Source organism: Oncorhynchus gorbuscha, linkage group LG08 (genome assembly GCF_021184085.1).
Source record: "Oncorhynchus gorbuscha isolate QuinsamMale2020 ecotype Even-year linkage group LG08, OgorEven_v1.0, whole genome shotgun sequence".
NCBI lineage: Eukaryota > Metazoa > Chordata > Actinopteri > Salmoniformes > Salmonidae > Oncorhynchus > Oncorhynchus gorbuscha.
In genome coordinates, this window is record NC_060180.1 from 66628047 (window position 1) to 66639268 (window position 11222).

Here is an 11222-nt window from a genome sequence, read left to right on the forward strand (position 1 = left end):
CCTTGCCAGAATACTTCTATGACAACAAACTGTACAAAGTGTTTTCTTAAAATTGTTCCCTCTTTAGATTGTGTTCCCCATTCAATCTTTAAAGAAACAAAAAGCAATATTTTTTACAAACAAGTGTCATGAGATCATATAGTTTTGTCTTGAAGTTTCCTCAAAAAGCAGGGAAGGGACCTCATCTGAAGCAGGGAAGGGACCTCATCTGAAGCAGGGAAGGGACCTCATCTGAAGCAGGGAAGGGACCTCATCTGAAGCAGGGAAGGGACCTCATCTGAAGTGGGGAGAAGATTTGTACATAACACATTATCATTTTGATTAGGATTAAACATTCTAAAAATCTTGTACCATGAAGGACACCATTTTTGAAGGGGATAAGGAAAATACACCCCTCTTGGGGAGGCCTCAAAAGAAGTGGAAGCCCCATGGGCCATCCTACAAACCCTGAAATGTGCAAAGGGGCTTGAACCAAACAGATTATCACCATGACAGGCAGATTGTGTTTTTTTACACTGATAGGCTTGGTACCAGTGGTTCAGAGTTGATAGACTTGGTACCAGTGGTTCAGAGTTGGGAGTGGCGGGTATTATTTATTTATTTATTACCTTTATTTTACTAGGCAAGTCAGTTAAGAACAAATTCTTATTTTCAATGACGGCCTAGGAACAGTGGGTTAACTGCCTGCTCAGGGGCAGAACGACAGATTTGTACCTTGTCAGCTCAGGGATTTGAACTTGCAACCTTTCGGTTACTAATCCAACGCTCTAACCACTAGGCTACCCTGCCGACCCCTATAAGCACAGATGACCAGAGTGGAGGCCTTCTTTATTTCAACCCTGCGCCAACTAATCAGAATCAGAAGCACTATTTTCACCAAGTACATGTACACATAGCCTACCCGGAATGGGTGCTGCCAGAGGTAAACAGGATTACCTCAACTCTGTACATCAGAGGCACTGCAGGCCAAAGCCATTTCAAAGGCAGACAAATGGACAGCAGGGAATCCAACGGTGCACATCGTTACAGCGGCAGAGATTATAAAGATGTTAAACCACCATTGGGGTCCAAACTGGGCCTCGCCGAGGGCTGTGTGGATAAACTGCCTGGCAGCAGGGCTCAGTGGATCAACAGTAACCCAACAGCCATGTTCTCTATCTACTATGGGGGTTTAGTTCAGAGATTCAGACACAGGAGGCGTTGACCATGCAGCGAGGCTGATTGCTTCTACAGTACAGGGTAAACATCCTGTTTGTTTGCTCTAAGAAGATGCCAGTTTGAAGGAATCAGCGAATGGATTAATATAGCGAAGTGTGTAAACAAAAATTCCGGTATTTCCCTGGTGAGAGTGTGTAGATAATGACAACACTCCTGTCACTCTTTCCAATAATGCTGTCCTCAGAAATATTTCCTCTGTTTGAGAAAAGCGCTGAGAAGTTTAACTACATGATGGCAATTTTATACGTAGTTTTCTGTACAGTCTGTTTGTGTAAATCAGTGTTGGGTGTGACTATGTTCTGTTAGGACGGCGTTTCCTCTCTACAGTTCGACAAAACCCGGGGTAATAAGAAAAACTGCCTGCAGCACAAAATGGCCGTCATAATCCGGTTATCCTCCGAGCTCTAAAGATACTGGTCCTCAGGAGTCTATCTTTTTCTTCTTATGTCAAAACTGTCCTCCATGCACTCAGGTGGATTAAGAAGAAGTCACGCTGGAGAGAGAGATTGACAGGCACAGAAGACCTGGGGGAAGAAAGGAAATGAAAGAGGAAGAAGGAAGGAGGAATAGTTGTACCTCAAGGCACTAACTTTCTGTTGGTAACTCCACAGAGTGCAAAAGGTAAATAAGTCCTGCTAATGTTTGTGTTGAATACCTGCAGCTCAATTCTGTTCACATTAGAAAAACAATCAACCGACTTGTATATCTTTGCCACACTGTTCGTCAATGTACTGTTCAGCACATTGATGAATGATAAGGAGTTGTGAAGGTACAGTAGGTGTACCTGAGCTGCAATGCAATCAGTGTGCGGACATTTACTTCTCATTGCTACTTTCTTGTCCAGCTCCTGTGACTCATTTGGATCTCCTTTCTTGACACACGTATGGAAGCGGGTTACCTACACTAACAGTGCTCGAGCTATGAGCCCAGGCTTTAACAAACCTGCGCGGTATGATCCCTTTTGCTTATCGAGAGTGAAACGATGGATGCCATGTGGCCATTCCTGTCTGACTCAATCCATTAGTTCAGTGTCTGTCTCTATCCCCCTGCATTTTCGAGTTGCCATTTTTCTAACATCGGCAGCAGGCATCCTCTCTCTACGTCAAGTCTGTAGTGCTGGATTAGCCAGGGTCAGGCAGGGAATCAAACACAAAAGAGCTATACCTAAGAGATCGATAAAACCTTGAGAACAGGAAGATGTCACGGATCCCTCCGGAACTTTCATTACGCACACCTGGCCCCTATTCCCAGTGATTAGTACTTGTATAAGTGTGTCCTTGGTTTAACATTTTCCTGTCGATTATTGTTACAATGTCCGTTGGTGTGTGTGAGTACCTGTGCCGCATGTTTTGGCTTTCGTGTTATTGTGGATTGCGCAGATGATTACGGGTCTTGTCCCATGTGTTAATCATTGTGTGCATGTTTTATTTATTCAAAGTACTCCTCGCTCTTTTGTTTTGGGTTTCTTCCCTGTGTTTTGTTATGTGTTTGTATGGTCTTTGTCCCCGTGTCTTTACATGGCATGCCGTAAAAAAAAAACATTTCCTGCTCCTGTCTCCCCGAATCATTTATGTAATGGTGACAGAAGAAAAGACCTGAAGATAGGGAGGCCATTGTTTTTTCTGACCACGCAGAGGTTTTCCAAGTTTGGTCATGTGTTTGGGAAAAACTGAGTGCCCTCCTGATGTGGGAACCAATGCCAACCTACACAATATTTTCAATTAATTGAATAACCTTATAAAATACATTTATTGTAGTTAATCTATCAAAAACATACATCAAATGTGGTTGTTAGTAGAAATGTAAGTAGACCTTAATGACAAGGACTTTGGGAGAATTCTGCTTGAAGCATGTGATGTAAGCATAAGTTGTTTGTTCTTTAAAGTTCCTGAATAATTACTTTTGAATACTTTCACATCACAAATTAATATTGCTTGTGTTATTATTTTTCAGTTTTTCAATTTCTATTTTTTTTCTCTCTCTGCATTGTTTGGAAGGGCCCTTCAGTAAACATTTCACTGTTAGTCTACACCTGTGACAATTAAAATTGGATTGGATTTGAAAAACCCAAGGATTTTTTTTTTCAAAATCCCAAACCTATATTGTGACCATGTATGCAGAGGACATTTGGCACTAGCTGAGTGTGAAGAAAGTTCAGCATCAACCTCACTTTAAATTGTGTCATTTCAGCTACTCGTACAGTAAATACACAGAAATTCCCAACAATGCAAGACTTCTGGGTATCTTGGGGGGGGGGGACGTTTTAAATCCAACAACAGTTTCTGACACTTCCGAGGAGTACATTAGGGAACATTTCAGGGGGAAAATCCCTCAGATTTTCCAGACCCTGGAGGGGATTTCACTAAATCTTGTGCTTATTCTCATGATACTTAGGAAGAGTAAAGCGGTTTTAATAGCTTCCCCCTGACACATCGATGGCGGAATATGCTTGGGGTCTGTGGTCGACAGCTCCAATCCCGCAGGGGGTTGAGAGATCTACTCCTGCATGCTCTCGCAGTCCGCCCGACTAAATTAATACACTTCCACCATCTCAGGATAAACCTGAAGGCCATATTACGGTGGGGCCTATCTGCAAGCTTGAAATAGCACTTAGTCAGCAGGCAATGAGAGACAACCAGGCATTTGTCAGCGACTCAGCGTCATGCAGGCTAAAGATTTTAAAATGTCCTGCAGTAAATTAAGTGCTGCTTGAAAGTGAAAGGGGCCAGCTAAGCAGGATGATGCTTTACTTTACATGGCAGAGTGGTTTAGGGGGTGAAAGTGCTCCTCAGCTGGACTCAGATTTAGAGTCCAGTTCATTTTGTATCCTTCTTGGTGAACATTCGGTAGCGGTACCATAGATCTGAGCGAACTAAAGAGTCACAACTCTTTAGCATGTTTCATGACCTTCAAACTAGCACAACTGATATCTCACTGGTTTCAGACGTCAATTCAACATCTATTCCACGTTGGTTCAATGTAATTGAAATTACGTGGAAACAACGTTGATTCTACCAGTGTGTGCCCAGTGGGATCAATGTTAAATTAACCTGTAGTTGCTTTTATATTTACCTCAACTTAATTTAACCCTCACATTTTTTGAAGAAAAGTAAGGAGTGAAAGTGATATCAATCTTTCTCATGAATGGCTATCAGTTTTGTAATAGGGCATCCTTGACCAACTCCATCATTTATGACCTACTGTATTTGAAACAGGGACATACCGAGGGATAGCTAATAAGGAAAATAATCTCTTACTAGACAAGTGTTTTACATACAGAGTGATTTGCCCACTTTGGTTGGATTAATTACATGCTGAATCGAGATGACAGAGGTTTAGAATAATGCCAGTAACACGAAAAGGGACTCAAACATGCAAGATGATCACTAAGGGATCAACTGTTAGGATGCTCACTGAAGAAAATCATTAATACCTACAGTTATTAGACGCTACGAATAAAGACAAGCTTTTACTGTATGCAAATTAGCTGGTAAAACGTTATCAGCAGCCAGGAGAGCTTAGCAGGGGAGCAGTGTGTTTTCAGCTGATTAAACTCTGCTTAAAGTTACAGGATTTATTTCCAGAGGAGAAGAGTGAGGGGAAAAGATGCAAGAGAAGACAGTGTTTGTTTAAGACAGAATTCCACCGTATTGGAAGAAGGTATTGAATGCAATATACAAGCAATTCCTTTAATCAGTGTGTTCATGTGTGAGAGAGTTAGAGAGAGAAAGAGAGCACCATTCCCTCTGAAGAAGAAAAGGGAATGAAGAGGAAGATCAATGTTGAGGGTGTGGGGAGATAGGAGGACCCCCAACTGACCTTGTTTGTCTGTTACTTCTAGACAGACATTTATCTACCATCTTCCTCTTCCTTTAGGACACACAGGGGGGAACAGAAACAATCTGCCCTCCAGGTACCAGCCTGAGCCTGGCAGCTTTACCTCTCCTCTCTACCTCTCTCCTCTAAGCAGCCTGGTTACCCCCTTTAGAGGTGAGACTCCTCTTTAAGGAATGGGATTATATAAATGGCCAGTTAAAATCACTGGAATTATTAGCGCTTTTATATTCCGAGTGGAACAGGAATTTGTGTTGACATGTACTGTATGAGGAGAGCCACTTCAAATACAGGCGAATGAGGCAATATCCATACGGATATTCATAATATGACCCCCTAAAATGACAGTGTGGTGCTTCTAAGAGGCTTATGATATAATGAAAACAGTGTTCCCCCCAGCTATGATATGCTAGCTGTGACAGTAAGGAGAGATTTGTATTTACTGAGATTGCCTGTACTCGTGTTAAGCACCATACTGAGCCAGAAGAGAGGGAGTGGGGAGACCCCATGACAACAGTATGCTTAGATAAACCCCTACCGGTAGAGGACAGGCAGATAGACAGGCATGAAAGTGGAGGTTTTTAAGTCTTTTCGGAATGTTCCTGCTCAACCAATGGGATGGCAGTGAGTGTACTGTAGGTAGGTGGATTTGGTTACAAGGACTGATTATCTGTGGGCACCTCAGAGCTCTTGGGAATCAGGACATGACAGATTAATTGCGCTTGTTTCTGAGGTGGGCTGGGTAGAGCATAGCACAACACAGGCAAAATATATGGGACTGGAGAATCTTGATAATCCTCTTCATCAAACCTCCCTCTGTCTCATCGTTCTTGTCTTACTCGGTTGCATTTCCCACTGATTCCCTTGTAAACACTGAGCAATGTTAAACAACAAGACAGGAGACATGATCAAAAATGCTAAGACACGACTGAAAGTCAATCTGAAAACAAATGCAAGTTGGAGAAGCACACCAAGTCAAATCAATGCACACACTGAGGTTAGTACTGACAATACAATGACATGCAAGGTGTTAAGGACCAGCAGCACCAGGCATTACAGTGTATTGGTTTAACTGCACACAATGGTAGTACTGAAGAAGGCCACAAGAGATCAGTATAACAACAATCAATAATTGGCCTATGCTCCAGCAAGGAGCTTGTAATTTGTTAAAATCAAATTGGAAAAAGTGTGTTTAGACCCATCCCTGTGTTATTTCTGAGACCTAACATGCCAAGAGTGTGCAAAGCTCTCAAGGCAAAGGGTGGCTACTTTGAAGAATCTCAAGTAACCGTCCGAGGGGGCTACCAGCAGACTCTTTAGTCGCGACATCCCCCTTAATGCCCTTCTGCTAACCTGCTAGCCCTGGCCCGCTAGCTGTCTGAATCACTGTGTCTCCAGCTTGCCTAGCTACCCACTGGTCCCTATAATCACTCGGCTACGCATGCCTCTCCCTAATGTCAATATGCCTTGTCCATTTCTGTTTTGGTTAGTGATTATTGTCTTATTTCACTGTAGAGCCTCCAGCTCTGCTCAATATGCCGTAGCTAACCCTTTTGTTCCACCCCCCATACATGCGGGGACCTCACCTGGTCTAAATGATGTCTCTAGAGACAATGCCTCTCTCATCGTCACTCAATGCCTAAGTTTACCTCCACTGTAATCACATCCTACCATACCCTTGTCTGTACATTATGCCTTGAATCTATTCTTCCGTGCCCAGAAACCTGCTCCTTTTACTCTCTGTTCCGAATGCACTAGACAACCAGTTCTTATAGCCTTTAGCCGTACCCTTATCCTACTCCTTCTCTGTACCTCTGGTGATGTAGAGGTCAATACAGGCCTTGCAGCGCCATGCTCCACTCCTATTCCCCAGGTGCTCTCATTTGTTGACTTCTGTAACCGTAAAAGCCTTGGTTTCATGCATGTTAACATTAGAAGCCTCCTCCCTAAGTTTGTTTTATCCACTGCTTTAGCACACTCTGTCAACCCGGATGTCCTAGCCGTGTCTGAATCCTGGCTTAGGAAGGCCACAAAAAACCCTGAAATTTCCATCCCTAACTATAACATTTTCTGACAAGATAGAACTGCCAAATGGGGTGGAGTTGAAATCTACTGCAGAGATAGCCTGCAGAGTTCTGTCATACTATCCAGGTCTGTGCCCAAACAATTCGAGCTTCTACTTCAAAAAATCCACCTTTCCAGAAACAAGACTCTTACCGGTGCAGCTTTTTATAGACCACCTTCTGCCCCCAGCTGTGTCCTGGACACCATATGTGAATTGACTGCCCCCCATCTATCTTCAAAGCTCGTACTGTTAGGTGACCTAAACTGGGACATGCTTAACACCCCGACCGTCCTACAATCTAAACTAGATGCCCTCAATCTCACACAAATTATCAATGAACGTACCAGGTATAACCCCAAATCCGTAGACACGGGCACCCTCATAGATATCATCCTGACCAACCTGCCCTCTAAATACACCTCTGCTGTCATCAACCAGCATCTCAGCGATCACTGCGTCATTGCCTGCGTCCATAATGGGTCTGCACTCAAACGACCACCCCTCATCACTATGCAACTTTTCAGGGAAGTTTGGAACCAATATACACAGGCAGTTAGGAAAGCAAAGGCTAGCTTTTTCAAACAGACATTATCTCAGCTCACTGGTCACCATAGCAGCACCCACCTGCGGCACGCTCTCCAGCAGGTATATTTCACTGGTCACCCCCAAAGCCAATTCCTCCTTTGGCTGCCTTTCCTTCCAGTTCTCTGCTGTCAATGACTGGAACGAATTACAAATATCACTGAAGCTGGAGACTCATATCTCCCTCACTAAATTTAAGCATCAACTGTCAGAGCAGCTCACAGATCATTGCACCTGTACATAGCCCATCTGTAAATAGCCCATCCAACTACCTCATCCCCATATATTTATTTTCTCTGTTGCACCCCAGTACCTCTACTTGCACATTCATCTTCTGCATATCTATCACTCCAGTGTTTAACTGCTCAATTGTAATTACTTCACCAGTATGGCCTATTTATTGCCATACCTCCCTAATCTTACCTCATTTGAACACACTGTATATACATTTTTTTCTATTGTGTTATTGACTGTACATTTGTTTATTCCATGTGTAACTCTGTGTTACTGTTTGTGTCGCACTGCTTTGCTTTATCTTGGCCAGGTCACAGTTGTAAATGAGAATGTGTTCTCAACTGGCCAACCTGGTTAAATAAAGGTGAAATAAAAAATAAATATATATATAACATATATATTTTTATTTATTTAAAAATGTATTACCCCTTTTCAATTCCAACGTTTTTGGTTACTACATGATTCCATATGTGTTATTTCATAGTTTTGATGTCTTCACTATTATTCTACAATGTAGAAAATAGTAAAAATAAAGAAAACCCTGGTATGAGTAGGTGTGTCCAAACTTTTGACTGGTAATGTATGTTAGACGGTAGAAAAGTTTAAATTGCTTTGCTACAACGTACCGGAAGTGTTGAATTAAATGTGAAAACTATCAAAGATGAAACAAAAGACATTTATAACCAACCTCCTTCTGTCTGTGATGAAACTCTGGAACTATGGTGACAAAAATACGGGCTCGTCCGGGATTTGAACCCGGGACCTCTCGCACCCAAAGCGAGAATCATACCCCTAGACCAACGAGCCACTTGAAAAATCTAGAGATATAAAAGTATATGTAACAACACCAGCCATAACGATACGAAATCTTTGTATTCCAGAGTGAATTTATAACCATCATTTTTGTGAAAACAGTTATCTGGTTGTTGGCGAGAAATTCACAACTTGCACATGGTTTATGAACTGATACACAAAATAATGACGAATTAAATACGTTGAGTTTTTCAATTAAAAAGTATTGTGAAAAAGGATTGCAACCAAAATAATGTTATGTATATGGGGGATACAACCAATTCCAGCTCTGCAGACTTTGCTGCCAAGAGACCGAATCATTAGCTAGATCACTTGTTTTGGTACTGCCATGGACAGTAGCTTGTTTTGGTACTGCCATGTACAGTAGCTTGTTTTGGTACTGCCATGTACAGTAGCTTGTTTTGGTACTGCCATGTACAGTAGCTTGTTTTGGAACTGCCATGGACAGTAGCTTGTTTTGCTACTTCCATGGACAGTAGCTTGTTTTGCTACTGCCATGGACAGTAGCTTATTTTGCTACTGCCATGGACAGTAGCTTGTTTTTGGTCGCTGGTTCAGGAATGGCTGAAGAATTGCAACTTTTATCTGGATCTAACTCTCCAAATAGCACTGCTGGGTGACTTGAGTCAATCCAGCCATAGTCAATCTAGCAATAATAAATACTCCCAGTAAAAAAAATGTCATCTTTAATTTCCAATCTTTAGAATCTATGACAATAGAAAGGTTCAGAACATTTGTGAAACATTAAGCACAGTTGACAAATTGTTGAAATATATATGGCAATTAGAAATCAAAACTGGGTGGTATTCAGAGATAGATGGGAGGGCTTGAGGGTAGCTGAAGGGTGGGACTAAAAACAAATACAAATATATAACTAATGTAAAATATTGCATTTCCGTAAAATGTATATAGTATGTATAAACTGGAAGTAGAAGCCTAACTATTGTTGTCCATTAGATTACTCCTATTATGGGAGGGGTGGTAGGGTTAAGGGAAAATAATACAGAAGGAAAACATATACAAATATTTATAAATGGGGGATTGAAAATGATGCAGACAATTACATTGTTAGAACCCAAAATATGTTTGCAATATTGAAGCTTATCTAACCCCTAAAAATAAAACAAATAAAAAGATGAGAATCATACCCCAGTCTTGTGACCAAGGTTCCTCAACTGGCAGCCTGTGGGTCGATTTGGACGAATTTGGCCCACGGGTGGTTTTGAGTTTTCTGAGCAAGACATTTTCATTGTGGGACAAAAACGCTGTAAAAACACCAGGAAATAAGCTTCAAATTATTTTAATTTTGGAAATCTCTTCCAAACTATTCCCACGCATAATACGATGTGATCATATACAAATGTAAGCAAGGTTTGAAATGATTATGTTTTAGTCAAATAATATATCTGTTTGGACTTCTTGAGGTCAATTTGCAGTCCACAAATTATTTGTAATTATGTTCCGGTCCCCTGACCACCCACTCAAGAAAAAAATAGGCCCGTAACAGAATTTAGTTGATGATCCCTTGTCTCGACCAACAAGACGCTTGATACAGCCGCAGATGTCGATGTATAAATAACTACATACCAACCATGAAGACACAAAATCGTTGCTGTCCAGGATTAATTTGTAGCTGTCGTTTTCTTTTAAACAGTTATCTGGTTGTTGGCGGCAAACTCATAACTTGACAATACAAAATGTACCTTTTCATTATGAAGAAAACGCTTTACGGGCTACCATTTCATCCAACTTGCCTTAATTTAACTAATATTCTTGTTAAAAAATGTTTGGTCTTGCACAAATTCTACAAGCTTGCTATAATATAAGGCTGGTTGAAGATGAAATACATTATCACAATGTTGTTTAAAATATATATCTAGTAGTAGGCCTGTGCAGAAATAAATACAATGCTGTTGTGTTGTTTGGTTCAACTTTCTCTTTGCCGGATGACAAAATGTGTAACATTTCAGGAAGTTAGCTGCTACCCCCCAACAAAATCATTAAAACCACATTTCTGCAGGCCCACCCACCAACGAAATTCTGGCTATGCCATGAGCCCGAGGCCCATCTGGTTTTGACTAGAAAGGCTACTGCTTTTGTAAAAAAAATCTGAGCCGGTTATTTACGCAGCAGGTTATGAGAATTAACGTAGCAGGTTAGGAAAGGGGTTTGGAGGGTTAGCTAAAATGCACAAAAAAACAACAACTTTCTAGCCATGACCGGCCCTCCTGCCAGACTAGCCTGAGCATACCGTGTCTGAGGCTTTGAGACTATACTGTTCATCATTATCAAATGAATTTAGGCGTACTGTATGAGGATGTTGCACTTCAAGTGGTGGCATGGGTGGTGAAGATAGTGTTTATAACAGCTAGACCTAGTCTGTTGGCTAATTTTGTCCATATGGGACAATAAACGCAGTCCCACACTCAATATTTCTGGCTCAATCGTAACTACCTTATTCTTACTTTACATTCAC

The 11222-nt window shown here is 41.5% G+C and overlaps 1 non-coding gene across 1 annotated transcript; it reads right to left on the reverse strand.

The window, feature by feature from the left end:
• Positions 1 to 8668: 8668 nt before the first annotated feature.
• On the reverse strand, positions 8669 to 8740 carry trnap-ugg. The gene has a single exon. It is a non-coding gene; the product is annotated as a tRNA-Pro (tRNA).
• Between the last annotated feature and the right edge of the window lie 2482 nt (positions 8741 to 11222).